Source organism: Phaenicophaeus curvirostris, chromosome 10 (assembly GCF_032191515.1).
Source record: "Phaenicophaeus curvirostris isolate KB17595 chromosome 10, BPBGC_Pcur_1.0, whole genome shotgun sequence".
Lineage (NCBI taxonomy): Eukaryota > Metazoa > Chordata > Aves > Cuculiformes > Cuculidae > Phaenicophaeus > Phaenicophaeus curvirostris.
Window position 1 is genome coordinate 18,377,221 of NC_091401.1, and position 16,515 is coordinate 18,393,735.

At 37.3% G+C, this 16,515-nt stretch overlaps 1 long non-coding RNA gene across 1 annotated transcript; it reads left to right on the forward strand.

Annotated features, from left to right (window-relative positions):
* Window positions 1–7,708: 7,708 nt before the first annotated feature.
* LOC138724697 (uncharacterized) lies at window positions 7,709–16,295 on the forward strand. Its single transcript, XR_011338092.1, has 3 exons — window positions 7,709–7,893; window positions 13,266–13,345; window positions 16,037–16,295. It is a non-coding gene; the product is annotated as an uncharacterized lncRNA (long non-coding RNA).
* Window positions 16,296–16,515: the final 220 nt, after the last annotated feature.

The window sequence follows — 16,515 nt, forward strand, 5'->3', positions numbered from 1 at the left end:
TGATGTGTCCTTACTGGCAAGCTAGGAGAGCCTAATATATTTCCAAGTAATTGCTTCATAACACCTTAAAGCTGTGGTTGGCAGAGAAGTTGCAACTGTTAATGAAATAAACATCTTTTAAGTTACATTTGCTCTTTATAGAGAGTAACAGTTGTGAAAGAAAAGTATAGTTTTGGCTTGTAGTGTACACATCAAATAAATACAATTATCGTTTTCTGAATCTTTATAGCCCTCATCATCATAATTAGCTTAAGTGAAGCTGTATTTAGCTTGAGTATAGCTTCAATTTGTTGCAAATAAATCACCAAATAAATCAATAATTTACAACCTAGCAAACAGTGCAGACTTTTCCAAAAGAAAAAAACAAACAAGCCATTATGCCTGGGCATTTCTGAATGCAGCACAACTCCTTCCCTAGTTTCTCTGAGCTACATGTGACTTTTTCGAACACCAGACATTTTCATTCAAGCAAGCGGGAAATATGTAAAAACAAACAAATGATGTCAAGAAATGAAGCTTTGATTAGGAATCTGTGAATAATGGTCCCTTTCACACATTCAGTGTTAAGGATGCTTAAGATGTTTTACGTTTTGTGTGTATCAAACCAAGTTCTAACAATTAGATTTTGGTATTGAGAGAAACACTTTTTATTAGAGAAGGAGCTTGTCAGGGCTTGGTGCCAACCGGCTGCAACTAGTTACGTTACAAACACATCCAACAACCTTATTTGGAGAAGTGCAAGAGGGAACATGTTTCATGTTTTTCTCTTTCCTGCTCTGTTGTCTATAAATTCATTAAGAGGCAAGTGCTAGTTCTCTATCGGTTCCTATGGTAATAAAAAAAAAAGGCAAAACCCTTTTCCATGGCATAGGTAAATCACAGGTTTAAAATGTTGAAAATTACTGGTAGGTTTGGATCCTTTTGTACAAGTTATTACTATGAAGACTGTATTAACTGTCTACATTTCTCAAGTGGTGGTAGGTAACAGTGAATTCAAAAGGCGGAAAAAGGTAATTTTTATATCAGTCAAATTAGTTAGTTGTTTGGGGTTTTTTATTGCCAGGAATGTAATACGGACAAAAAGCATAGCAAAAGCCTAAAACTTAGGGATATTTTGAATAAAGAGGACATAGATATGGGATTTAATTAGAATGTGGTCAGGTGCCAGGGACTGTTAATCCCAATTTCAGAAAAGGATAAAACTCCCTGATGTTTCAGAGAGTGGGCCAAGTATTTTCCTGATGAACATTGGAAAGACATTTGAGCTATAGCCATTTAAATCCACGTTTTTCATACAGATTTTGCATCTTCCTCTGGAATATCTGGTTCTGGCTCATGGTGGAGATTGATTATTGGATGAGACAAACCACTACCCTGATATGTCCTTTCCTTTGTGGGAGTGATGTTTTAGTAGCTTCTGCAAAATGCTATTTGGTATCCTTTGTGTAACTCAACATATTTGCTGCAAAAAACTTTTTAGCATGCGTCTGGAATATTATTACATTTTACCTGGAGTCACATGTGGTATTATAGTAATTACTGTACTTTTAGCATATAATTATTTTACAGCATATCAATGGAAATACATATAGATATGTAGGTGCATCTCAGCAATGAAAAGTTATCCTTTAGAATATGAAACATGGTATAATTAATTGTTCTAAGCACTAAACTTAAACATACAGAAAAATGATAATTGCATGCAACCTTCCAAAGTCTGAAGTAGGAATATAACTACATATCAGGAGCACCAAATTCCTCTCTAAGACTAATGTTGCACTTTATTTCTGCATCTAGAGTTGTTCATATTTCATTAAATAAAACAGCTTTCTGGTTTCTCAACACTTCAGAAAAGAAATTACTGTTATGTTTGGTCTGGAATGAATGAGTATAATCTAAAAATCTTTTGTTTGCATCACTGTACAATGTGCCATTTTCTGAAATGAAAGCTTGGTGTATTTGCAGAGCAGGTAGCAGAAGTATGTATGATTACCTCACCATTTCTTTGTACTATGCATAGATGGAGGTGAATTAGAACTCATCAACAGGAGTGGTTTTTGTTTTCTTCCCAAACTATCAAAGAATCGCAGAGCACAGTTTAAAAGAGTCAGACTGGAAATAGACTGAATTTTGCCTGCCCGATTCCTGTAAATACTGTGTATTACTTATAGTGATCTTCTTTCAGGGGAGATGCTGGAAACTCCAAATACGCACGCAGAAGCTAATGCTCAGTAACCAGTCTCAGGCATTTCATATATCAGAAAGCTTAACTGAGCAGGACTGTGAGAAAACAGCTGCATTGACAAAAGCCCAGGTATGGATACAATTACACAGGCAAAAGAATCTTTTTGCCAATACATTTTCTTTCTGTCTAGAGGCCTACAATAAGATGTATTTGCCATTACAGCTGCTTTCCATGCTACATTTCCAGTGTGTGCCAGTGCAGCTCTACTTGCAGACAAAATATTTTAAATATGAACAAGGTGAACGATGGTTAATTAACTACACTGCATGTCTTTAGAACATCAAAGTGTGGTGTTCCTTATCAATCCTGGGATGGAAGTTATCGATACTGAAAGATTTGGTTCCTGATTCTACAGTTTTAATTCATGTTGTTTACATGACACTAAGCCACTTAGCTGATGCCAGTTAGATTACACCACCTAAAGCTGACTAGAGCAAAGAGAGCTTGAAGAAAGTGAAAGGAAACAAACAGAGCAACCTTGATGCCCTCAGCAGGCAAGCTGTTCCTAACTGTCAATGAAACTAGATTTACGTACAAGCAACATTCAGCCTCACATGTGCTATATACCAGCCCCTTGTTAACCAAGCCCCACCCACCAAACATTTGGTTCAGACAGAACTTTTGCCGGAAAATATTCCTTTCTTTTAACATGTGATGGAAAAGGAGATAAAGGAAGAGATGTGAAAATGAACAAGAGCTAATGGCTAGGACTACTCTTCTAGAAAGCCAAGTACTGACTCAGGACTTTGATGTGTGTTGAACAGAGCAAGGATGTGAGTCTCCAGCTCCTACCTTCTGGTCATCTTCCTCTCATCTGGATTTTTGATTATTTTAGGATGGGTACTACCTCTTTATTTGTTTGGCTTTTTGTTTATTGGTATTTTGTTTATTGGCAACTTCCTGGCACAGGAGAGTTCTATTTTCTATCTTTAATACCTGTTGCATGCAGGAATATCTGCTGTCTCATGGTGGCAACTTAATTCGTGTGTTTTATTAGAAATCTGCCTACTCCCTGTGTCGCTTCTGTACTGTAATGGGTATTTTGATGTGCACATAACAAAATTTGTTAATACTTTTTGCAGCTGTGTCAAGCTAGAAGACCCTGTTTGACATGTGTTTCTGTGGAATCCGCTGAATTGTGCAGCAAACATTTTATGTTTCCACTCGGTGTAACAGGGAAGGTAAGGGTTATCACCATCACAAGATATGGGAAGAATTGGTCACTCTTCTGTGCTGCCTGTGTAGCTTTACTGATGGTGTTTGGTGAAGCAAATCAGCTTCAAATTACAGTGTGTGGTTATAGATCAATTTATGCTCCTGCCTGCTGCCAATAATGTGCTGTGCACGAATGGAGCTAACTTGGTAAACATGCACTCCAGTAACAGAAAATAACCAAGTGTTGTTGAAAGGAATAATTAATTAATGTTTGTAAAGCACTTAGCAGCTGAAAAGCACCTTATTAGTGCTAAGTGTTTGAGGGCCTAGATATCTCATCAGAAGTTAAAATCATCTGCTTTGTTAGTCTTTAACCAAACAAAACATTAAGGGCATAAAGCCTTTGTATCTAATGTCCTCACTCAGGTGTTTTTGTGCCTGGCAGTCATTAAGATGCAGTAAATAAACAAGGAGAAACTCTAAATGGCATGAATCAGCTCATTTCCACTAATGCCATCAGAATCAAATTTATTTACATTAGCTGAAGATCAACAGTGGAGAATCCAAAGCACAACTCCTCTTCTTGCCTATAGGCCTAGTTAGAGCCGCTGACTGGTTTGTTCACCGTAGCTTCCACCTTGTTGAGCCCAGCTGCCAGGGATGAATACAAAACTACATTAGTGCACAGGTCTCCCTGCCCAGTGAAGCAGACAAATTGGATGGCTTAGATTTGCTACCTGGGGCAGTCAGCACTCTAAGTGAATGGCCTCTTAGTATTAGAAAGTAGGAATCCTATTTATCAGGCACGCTGCGCAGGGCTGAAAGGTGACACTTATGTCTGACCCTGGTTCGAGAACTCAGGAACATGGTGAATAAGAATCTGTGCCTTTATTTTCAAAGAGCCTTGGCTGCCTCAAAAAACTCACAAGTCTGCACGATGCAGGGGTCACCAACTGAAGTGTGGATTTACTTGAGAGCCTGAAAGAGCTATGAGCTACCCAGAAGAGGACCACTTGGGCAGATGTGAGTGATCCTAGCAATGTAATACTACCACACAATCCCAGCAAGCCCTTATAGTGTCACAACACTATAGTGTGTGGCATTGCACCTTCTCTGAAGTCACCTGAAGGCTGATCTACCTTTCCAGGAATTTCGCAGTCCACAGTCAATGTTATCTGTCCAAGAGGATGTTAATGCATGTTTCATCCTCTCTAAATAGTACATAAGTCTTAGACATTGAGGAAGCAGAAGAAAGGGGAGTAGACAGGAGATAATCTTGTGGAGGACAGAGCACTGTGCAGAAAAAGGTTTAAGACTAATTGGCCAGAGAGCACAGGAAAAAACGTTGCACTGACCTGTCCATCAGAGCATGCACTTATAAGATTATCATACACCTTCGCCAGACAAGTTCCCTTTCTTTTGCCAGAATTTTTGTCAGACTGAATTTGATGATGTTGCGCAACTGTTCCATATTTGTGAATGTTCAGCATCCCTGTAACTCACACTGAGCTTCCAGATTAATCAAAATCCCAATAATGTGTCCACATATATGATGCATGAACAGTATGAGCAAGTATATATCTCATGTAGTCACCAGTAGGAGAAGTGGGAGAGAAAATCCAGCCTTTGATCCCATAGACGTTTCTTCTTGCAGATCAGTGGGTTTGCTTTTTTTCTTCTGGATTAATTGGCAAAGTAAGAAAGGTTACCAACCAAGCAAATCCAATTATTCAGCCCTTGCTGGTCCTGAATAAAGCTCCATGGTTGATAAAGGTTCACAGTTAGAGGGAATTAAAATAAGCCATCAGGACAATAGATATTCTGGTTTTTCAACCCCTGCACCAGCCTAGGGCAGTGTATGCCTGGCTCACTTCAGTTGCAGTGCTGGAACACAGTGTGCTGGAATACTTCTTCATGATATTTTTGGGAGAGCTAACTGTTACTAAGATTGGTTAATAGCTATCTTTGTAATTAACCATCTGTTATAGATATGTTTACTGCATCTGAGAGGGACCAGAACTCTTGCATATCCTCCTTGCTCCTAACTTTGAGTTCACCATCAGGATCTTAATGCAAAATCCATAAATAAGTAAAAAAATTGTACACATCATAAGCTTTTGGAGCTGTTGAGAATCTTTTTTGGATGTTGGAGTAGGAAACAGAGAGGTCTCTTGGAGATCCAGGCAAGACTCTATGGAGCTGCTGAATTGAGATACAAAATTGGTGCTACTCACTTATAGACCCACTGCACTTTAATGACCAGTGTTGACTGACATACCTTTTAAAGGTCATCAAAACGCTGGAGACTTTTCAAAGAAATCAGAAGTAGACTGTGCTTATGAAATGGGACAGTTAAACTGTGGTTGATTTCTACTTCATAGGTATTTGGGTGCCTATCAGCTAATAGTGAAAGAAAGAGGTAAGTGTTTAAATTGCGCTAGATTCCTACATAGTGAGATAATAATCTCCCCTGATACACTTTGTAGGCAAACACAAACATTTTCATCTTCACGTATAATCTCTTGTCCTCTTAAATTCACAAATATTACAGCCATTAATATATACACATAGAAACATATACATATACATTTTATCATATTAGGTTTTCGGTCTTCTCTGTGGTCTCATGTAAAATTATTACAATTCTAGATTCTAGTGACCTCCTGTCCTACATATCAATGGCAATGGGAAGGAAAAGTCCATGCCAATTCCTTAGATACTCTGTGTCTATTGTCAGCAAAATTAATCGAGCTAAGACATTTAAGAGAGCCAAAGGGTTTGTTTCGGTAAGTTTCTGAATCCAAGGGCCAGAGCTGTAGTGGTTAGGGTGAAAAATTCAAAGATCCCAATACAGGTAAATGACCCAACAGAAAGTTTCACAGGTGTCAAGAGAGAAGGTGAATGTATGATAATTAATTCAGTCTCCTGGAATACATACTGCTAATTGACTTGGTGGCAGTATCATTACCATGATTCATAGGCTCATAGATTTTAGACCAGAAGCAACCATTATGATAATCCAGTCCTACTGTCTGCATAGCAAAGACCACAAAAACTCAGCCAGTGGTTGCTGCATAAGCCCTCTGATTTCTCCTCAAACTACGGTGTTTTTTTTTTTCAAAAAGCTGTCTGATGGCTATAAGATTATGTGATAGAAAATCTACTGGGCACTTGGGTAAGTAGTTCTAATGTTCAAATTTTCTTTGAAATTTTCAGCTTATTTTTGGTATCACATCGACTTTGATATTTCCATAGGATTTTTTTTAATTTTGTTTTTTGGTCTAAAGGTACTCCAGAAAAAATAAGAAAACTCTCAGATGAAAGATTTTTATTTTCCTGGAGTTAAAGGTACGTGTAGAGCTTATGATAGTATTCCTATTTTATTAGAAATACCTTTAAGGGATTATTGAAGCTTTACCTCCTTTTTTCCTTCTTTCTGTGCTCTCACTTTTCTCTCCTTGCTAAAAAATGTAGAGAAAATTAAAAAAAAAAAGAGAGCGGTGTCAGAGAAAATTCACACGTAAACTGAAGAAATTTAAAATATGCAGAATGTTTCTGGACAAATATAATAGTAGGCAGATACTGACATTCCTGCAGTCCTGGACAAAATATGTAGGTCTGTTTGTTTTATGATCCCACCTGTTCCCTCCGGCACATCCTTGTTCCCTAGTATTCCCCCTGAGTCTACTTTATTTGATTTGTAGGATATGTGAGGATCACTTGGGTAAATTATGTCAATGACAACGCTGTCACATAAAAAACAAGGCAAGGTGTTGCACTGCTTTTTTGGAAAGGTAGAATTTGCTTTTTCTACATTTAATATTTCAAGTCAGCTGTGTTACAGGAGCTTTGTGCTGTGTGTTTACCCACTTCCCATTCCATAACCAACATCGGCTATTCTGAGACAAATGCTTACCATTCTTTGCATCTCTTCATTTCCTTTTATCCCACAGAGTTATTTAATTGATTTAAAAATAAACTGAAATATCCCAATATTAACCAAAATCCGATAAATCTTTTTGGCCTTGACCAAATCCTTATTCTGTGAAGGCACTGTCAAAACATCCATTGATTGTACCTGAATAAATATCTCATTGAAGTAAGTGATGCTGTCTGTGAAATTGCTATAAATTACTTATGATACATTCATAGTACTTCTAATAAAGTTAATCAAAACTTCAGATGTTTATAATCAATCAGAGGTAGACTCAGTGCACGAAATGGAACAGGTTAGTGCTCAAGTATAGTTATGATACAGGTATCCAGATAATAAAGATGTTATTTCCACATTACCTCATTATTATGTCACATATCTGTCTAACCTGTGAATGAAGTATTAATTGCCATGTACTTTCAGAAGCTGGAAGAAAACATGGTGAGTTCCCATAGGTGCAAGCGGACTTGCTGGTGTTTATAAGTAAATCGACCACAAGTGATGTGATTGAAGAGTACTCCATCAGTGACTTGGCCCTGTTCTTTTCTCCATCTGTTAGGTAGGAAGGCAGATTAAATTTATGCCATGTGTTTATACTTTTTGTATCAAAATGAGTTGCATTTATATTTCAAGTCACTATAAGGTGGAAACAACCTTACAAAATATATTGACCCATGTTAAAAAATGAGGAGTTAGCAGGAACAAAATGACACGCCACCCAACTCACAATATTTTATTTAACGGAAATTGCAGTAAACCGTGTTTTTATTAAAAAAAGCTCAATTACCGACCTTAAAGAAAATTAAATTCGTAGTTGAGCCTCACAGTTTTTGAAGCTACTGTTGTTTCCTGTAAGTGACTTTGAAATGAGTTTTGGGAAATCATTTTAGTATTGACTTGGGCCATAATGGTTGGCTGTTGCTTTTTTGTATGAATGATTAAATTAATCTGAACAAGCTCCAAGTCCATGTCCTTCTCTAAAGCCAATTGTGAATATGACCATAATACACTGTCTAAAAAATATTTCAGAAAGAAAATAATCTCTAAATCTGGAAGCATGTCATCGTGCTCTTACAAAAATAAGCAAAGGAATTTGATTTCTTGCCTTAACATACATCACTTCTTTCCAGTATATCATACACTTTATCTGGTTTTAAAAGTCTAGGGTTTTTTTGCTACATTTCTTCTATATACTACGATAGGAGATAATTTTTATTATGTCTTAAAGAAAGTATTGGCTAAGAAATAAGCATATTGGCAGTAAAAAGAATTGGCAGTTGTACTACTGACATCAGCCTTTATCTGCCATTCTGAGATGCAGAACCCCTAGTTATTCCTTCATACTTCAGTAAAGCCAAGTGAAACCAGGGCCACCCTATATTGGCCTCTATACAAGCACGGGGGAATGGGTGCTCTTAATCTAAAAGAGCTTTAAAAATAAATACCAAATATGCAAATAGTCCTTAAACAGAGAGTTGCATGTTCACAGCTGTTGAATGCATCTGGGCTGGAGACAGAAGCAGAACCCAGGTCTTCAGAGACCCGCGCCAGAACCATATTCAGTGACCTCTGCTCTTCTTGGTTTTCTGAGTTAAGATAGCTCCCAAAACACCAGCTCACCTGAGATTTTACAAAAAATATGTTACATATTTCAAAAGACAAAATTGAAAGCCAGTAAGGCGTACTCCCAGGAAGCCAATGTTGCAGACTGTGACCCATCCTCTCCCCCTGAGCTGGGATTCCTCTCAGGGCAGATTTTAGTGAGGATTCAAAGACCGTCGACTAATAAAAGCCAATGAAGGAGAAACGCAAAGTCAGACTTCTTGAGATTGAACCCATTGATGAATGCTGAACCATTAAACACGAGTAATTCACTAAACTCAAGAAGAAAACGTATTTTTATTATAGGATAACCTCTGTATGTCTGTATATCTATGTATCTCTGTCTGTGAGTCTGTGTGTGTGCAATTTATTTTAGGAAATCCTGCAGTAAGTTTCATGGGAACGTTGTCATTCTCGAAGCTTTAACGAAGATGCTGTTTTGATTGCAGCAAATTCCATTGATTAGCTTTGTTAAATCAGCTGATGATTAAGTACTGTTACTGTTAGGCTGTGTTAGCTACGCAGCCTAATCTTACAATCTTCCTCAAAACTATTAATAAATCCTAAGTTAATGTTAAATCAAAACTACGTATAAATCGGGCTTCACAACAAATAAACATAATTGGCAGGATCCTAAAATTCTACTTGTGACAAGTTCCCAGATGTCTAGAGTTCTCATCTGAGATGGAGTAGGTGAGCTGGGGAGCAAAACTTCCCTAATAAAATCTGGTTCAATAAGTGGAAAGATTGCTGGAGATCATGGCCCTGTGATACCATTAGGAAGTATTTTTATTTCCTTGGCATTAGTTCCCATGATAGGAGGTCCTGCACTGAGTCTTTAGGCCATAACATCTGGGAAGTCTTGGTTGACAGGCAGATGAGAGTGGCTCACAAAGGTTGTGATTTTCTGTTCTTCTTGTTTTCAAGTGTCTTTAACTACTGTCAATCTAGCTTCTCAGAGGTCTTAAGTAAAGAGGAATCCTGCAGGCTACAGGTTAAACTACCACAGAAAGAGTGGGTAGCTGCAACATTCTGTAATTATTTCCATGAACTCTCTCTACCCAGTCCTTTGTAGTTCAAGGCAAAAATGTTTGAGTATGAACTCATGAAGGAAAGTACCAAAATGTCTTCTACATGCCCTACTCTACAGGTGGTCTTCTTTAGATCTTCATGTCAGAAAGAAAACTAGTTTGTTCCTAAAACTGATCAAAGTACAAGGGACGATTTAGTTGAGTGAATGTGGAGGAAAGTGGCAGCTTGTGTCAGATCCTTGAAGCTTTTATTTATTTATTTGTGTTGAGCTTCTGCATTGGATAGAGAGAAAAGTCTTATAATCTACTGCCTGAATTTTGAACTGTAATATGCTCTTTTCTCCACCTCCTCCCCTCCCACCTTCCTTTGCCTTCTGATTTCTCCCAGCTTCAGAAAAGGCAAGAAATTTTCTGGTAAGCATACTAGTTAATTTTGTATTGATTTGAATACCTTACTGATAAACTGAGTGTACTGCTACCTCAAAAATAAGGTAGATATGTATGCTTCCTCTTACATTTTCTTTCTTGAGGAAATTTTAAATCTAGTTTGATATGAAATGAATCTCAGTTAAAGCAATAGTTACTATTTCAGTCTATATAAAATAACACTTTAATTACCTGCAATAATTGTAAAGATTAAAAGAATATCCCTTCAGGTATTACAGTGTTATTTTTGATGTTCTGTTTAAATACCTAAATGCATATTATTCACCAATATTCGCTTCTCAGTGGGGTGGCATTCAAGCTTTGGGTGGTGTTAACACATATTTTAAACCACAAAAACTGAGAAGATACAAAACACTAAAAAGAAGCAGTCAATTGAACTCTTAATTTATCAGCCAATATCTCACTTCACACCATTTGAATGGTCTCATAGCAAAGCATGTACCTCAAAAAGATAGCACTTTCTCTGAAAACCTGATGCCTCAGACGGTCAGGATAGAACTAGGTAAACACACAAGGAGAATCCTGGACATAACGCACTGAAGTTGCAGTTGATCAAGGGGAAGAAGCACCCGGGCCAAATACTGCTATATCACAGGTTAAGTCAAGCCTAAATGTGTTGTTGGACTGAGCTAAGAACAGAATTAATTTTAGCCTCTTTGTCTTTCTGCCATCCTTTCACAGGGCAGAGGTGGAAATGGCAAGCAGAACTTACCAGGTTCAAGAAGGTGACTTTGAAGACAATTCATAGTGAGTGGACATGCATTAAAGCAAAAACAATTCTCTTTGTTCCAGGTAAGGCATGGACAGTCTCATTGCCAATGCTGAGAGTCATTTGTATTCCAGAAATAGCCTCTTTTTCCTTGCCTTGTGTCTTGTGCAAAGGCTGTTGCTGTATATGCACTGTGAAGTTTATGGCTACGGGGTTTTTCTAACTATAAACATCTCTGACAACCCAACTGCACTGTTGCTTTCTCTAATTCAACAGCAGGTCTTTTTCTCAGTAGCTAGTGTGAAAAGAATTGTTTATAATTCCTCTTGGCCTCACTTTCTTTTTGCAGATTCTTACTTAATATGACTCATTAACAAGACCAAGTGACATATTCTCTACAGGAAAAGCTTTGAGATGAGGCAAGATTTTTATATCTTGTTCAAAACCTGCCAGGGAGAAACCTGACCACCACAGAGAGCCTTCCAAGTAGTAGTTTGCTCTCTAAACTATTTTTGGATAGAAGGAGGTTTCTTTTTGCAAAAGTATTATGTTTTTGTTAAAAAATACCTGCTTTACTTTCTAAAACGTACTTTGCCCCCAAATGCTGTGAAGAAACCCCTGTATTATGGTCAGGTTTACTCTACAGTGATCCAGATAGGAAAGACAGGTGCTTCAATGACATTCTTTAGATACACTTTTTGGTTACCGGGGAGCCATATAAATACAGACAGTGCGTTATGCAGCATCCTTTGCTCAGTGCTTGTGCTTGCTATGGGAGATCACCCAGCTTTGTGAGTGTAGAGAGAAAACAGCAAAGAAAAAGTAAAAGAAATAAGAGGAGGAAAGAGGATAAAGGTAGGCAAGAAATTATCAGGAGAGGCATTTCTTGTTCTTTAAGGCATTTCTAGTTCCTTAAGGGATTTCCAGCACACAGTCTGCAGAAAATTTTCATCCACATCTAAACCGGGCAGAAAGTCCTTTCAGTAACTGTTGTCACTAACCCTTAAGAATCTAGCACCAGCAGCACTCTCCAGCCTGCACCAGGGGCTGGCATCAGACATTTAAATAACACATAAGCCCTTCATTTTAGGAAGGAACCACAGAAGGTTCCCAGGTAATATACTGAGTGCCTTATATTTTAGAGTCTTTGGCAATGCCCTGGTAATGAACCGTATATAACACATATAGCATAAAATATCGTCACGTACAGCATAAATACTGCTTAAACCTCTCTCTTGGTGCAAGAAGCATATAAATGATAGCAGTTTAATTTCTCATTAAACTATAGTCTTTTCCTGGGCAGAAAAAGCAAGCAAGTGTATTTCAGATAGCAGCTGTTAATGTATCTTATGCTTTTATTCTCTTTTGCCATGCAGTCATTCATTCTTTGACCTTTCCCATAACATTCTATTATTTTATTTCCCTAGGCAAAAATCTATGATTCTAGCCAGACTCACTCCCTGGCATTCTCTTTTCTCTTCAGAATTTTCCTTTTTCTGGACAATGCTTTCCAGTCTTACTTTTTGTTTTATAACCAACAGCATGCCACTTGCTTGAAGTTGGAGTTGGGCAAAACCAAGGTGACAAAGAATACTTATATCACATTTAGCTGATGTATTAAAGAAGAATGCCTTCTGCCTTAGCACTCATTGTTTATAACAACTGCTAAAACAGATCTGTACTTAACGTTTTGGCTCTATGTCTGCCTTAAGTATCCATTTATGAGAGCTGAAAGGAATTGTGTTCTTTGATTTGCTTAGATCTAAAGATGGATACCTTTTCATTGCCACTGCTGAGGGTACAGACTTTACAGTCTTTAATCAGTGCCACTATTAAATATACAAATCAGACATTTTGGGAAAATGAAAAAAAATTCCTGTAATGCTAAGTTAAGCATTTTTTTTTAACTCTAGTACTGACTGCCTGGCTCTATTAACTGTTAACTCCAAATGCTTTAAAGTATGTCAGCAGAGTTACTTTATTATTGTGGTTAACAGCATTACATGGGACTCGGCGTCTAAATCTTTCAGTCTGTATTGTCTGTCAGACGTGTGGAAAAGAATGGCTGGAGAGAATTGTGTGGAGCTTATCATTGTAGGAGGGTGGAGGCATTCATAATTCTTGTGTCTTGTCCTTAGCAAGAATGAGAAAGCATTTGTAGGCTGAGTTGTGAAAAATAAAGAATTGGCTTGGTTTGACTATTATGGCAAGTGTCAAACCTGGTGAGTAATGTAAATAATTTTTTTGACATTTGAAATGGAGAATAACATATGATTAATGTCACTTCCGCTGTTTGGCTTTCTTGTTGCTCTGTACAAATGCCATGGAATTTTTTGGAAACATGAAACAGTTCAAAAATATGTCTTGAGCAAGGACTGGCTACAGTTTTTGTCTTGCATTTGTTGCTGCATGTAATTTTTTTTTAAAAAAGAAACGATTTAAGTATCTTGTAAACAAAATAAACATGTTGCAATCTTCATCCATTTGATGTAGACCCCCAGTGGCATCTTTAGACACTTAATGGAGTATAGATTAAAAGCATACATGGTTATAAACTCTCAGTATCTCAAGCGTCTCATTCGCTCTTAGAAATGCCTGTTCCCTTTACTTCAAGGTGATTACATGGTCACTGTTTTTACCGTAGGTTAGAGGTTGCAAGGTATGCTTTAATCTTGTACATAATCACAACATAATTAGAAAGGCATCAAGAACAGAGTTAGTCCAATCTTCTTGTACTGAGATCAATACAAGATACTTTGATCAACCTCAAACTGTTTGTTTAATCTTGTGTTTACCTCAGATTAAAGAAACTGTGCCCATTATGTATTTTCCTGGTGAGCAGACATTGTCCTGCCTCAAGGCATCCATACATCCATTGGGTCCTCTTTGCTGCTGTGCATGTGGTTAAACAAAAAGTTTAAGGTTAATGATTACTTTCCCAAATACAAACACAGTTGTACCTGGAAAGTGATGGATGTACAAGTGTTAAGGTGAGTCAGAGCTGGAAGGACCACCTCTTCCTGTGGCTCCACTTATTCCTCTCTGTGGATATGCAAAAATAATTTCTATTTTCTTCCCAGGGAAATCCTTATGATCTCATCAAATTATTGTATTAGAAAATGAAGATTAGAAATAGTTTTTCATATTAGACTGCCCTTGGATCATACCTTGACCCGGTCTGATACGGACACCAGGGAGTTACCCCATTGCTGCCATATATCTTTCCTGGACAGAGGAGTCCTCTAACCCATCATTCATGCTTCATGTTTTGTCTGTCCATTGATTAAATAACTAACCAAAATCAAAGTCCCTGATTACCTTTAGAGATGAAAATGTTTGCTAATTTCCAGCCTTCAGCTTTTCAAAAACCACAGTGATATCATCTTTCCTTTCCTCCAGTGCAGGTGATGGCACATGGAAGATAGGGACTGATTTTAACAATTTCCATGTAGTGGCAGGTAATGCTTATTGCCTGCCCCCAGCACAAGCCCTTGTCTCTCTGCTTCTGCCTCCCTCCCTCCCTCCCTCTTTTCCTCCCTCTCTCTCTCTCTGTTTCTTTGTCTCTGTGCTTCTGTTTCTCTTTTTCAAAAAAACAATTTATTCTATCTTTACTCAGAGAAGTTTATTAAAATCCCTGTTGTTCTTGATGTCACTTAGCTCTTGCTGATCTACCTACACAGTTTTTTCTTCAAAACGCAACAGTCCTGAATTAAGTTCTCTGATCAGAGAACAAAAGAATAATTATATAAATTGTTTCATATATAACATTGCTCTTGACATATAGCCAGATGTGATTTACACTTCTGCCACAACACTACACTACCAACAGGCACTTTAGTTCAGGTTTTCTCTTGTGATACTATATAGTACACTGTCACTTGTCCACTTTGAATGTCGTCTCATTGAATCTTGATCATCTTTCCAATTTATCAGGATCATTTTGAATCTTAATTCTGGCTTCAAGAATGCTGTTACCCTTGATAGTTTAATGTACACTGCAAATTTTACATGAGTACAGTCTTCCATCATTCAAGTTAATGAAAGCACTGACAGACCTCTGTTAGAAATACCTTCTCAGCTTTACAGCAAGGTATTAAATCTTTTAGGAAGGTGTATTTTCATCCACTTTGGTAGTACTGTTGGTTAGTGCTAGAACATATTTTCTCACCTTGCTTATATGGATGCTATGTAGCTTTACCAGGGCAAATATAGATGTCCTCTTCTGCATCTGTTATCCACCAAGGAATTGGTTTTCTTTTAGTTTGGGTGCTCAGAAGTAAAATATTTTAACAAAATAACAGTGTATTCTTGTCCTAAAGTTTCCTGTCTAATTTCTGTGCCATAGTTGCAGCAAATAAGGTGAAGGGCTTGAGGATTTTATTATTGTGCCACTGCAGGTGATTGTAGATTTGAACAAGAAACATTTTCGAAGTATTTTTATAACCATCTGCAGAATAGATTTAATGAATTAATTCAGGATGTTTTTCTGATAATTAATTTACATTTTGTGTATTTAAGTCTCACATGAAAAGGTATTTTTATTATGATTTTTTAATACAATAATTTTATGAAATCATAAGGATTTATTTTGGAAGGAATTATAATTAATTTCTGACTATATAAAGTGTAATTCCACAAGCCTAAAATTTATATCTATTTTCCTCCATAATGTTTCATGAAGGAGGGAGAAAAAAAATGTGAAATCATATTCCAATAGGGCATTTTTGTCTCTTTTCTCTCGGCCTTGTGACTGCTAATAAAAAACTTCCAGTGGAAAATCTGTGAAGAAGGGAAAAGAGCCCAGGCTTATTTAGAAAGCAAGAATTTCATTATGAAAATATTCTGGATTCCATTGAGTGTGTTAAAATTCCTTTCCTCCTTTCCTTGTTAATTTATATTCTACCCTGTCCTAGATATGAGATCTTTTCCTCAAAGAGACTTCAATAATAGAGAGAATTGTTCGAAGAAAGATATTTCTTCTTTCTTTCTGTTGAATGTATGATGAAAAAGTTAAATAACCCTCAAGCAAACACATTTTAAGGAAAATCTTAGAGGGAGTGGGAGGAACAAGCATTGGAACGACTTCTGAATCTCTTCCTCCTGCCATGCCACGTGTCTTCAGGAACCCACAAAGCTTGTCAAAGTCAAACCCATGCTTCACTGGGGTATCATAAGAAGGCTTCCTGACAATTTTTTGGGGGAAAGACAATATAATTAAGGAACTGACTTTAGAATGTGAGCTGTTACCTTGAGCACTAAGATCAGTGGAGCATGAAACTTGTAAATGTCACAGTCAAACCAGATATTTACTAGTTTGAACTGACACACTCTAACTTCCCAGTAAGTAGTGAGAAAATATTCCCTATCACCTGAGAGATTTAAAATTGCAGCA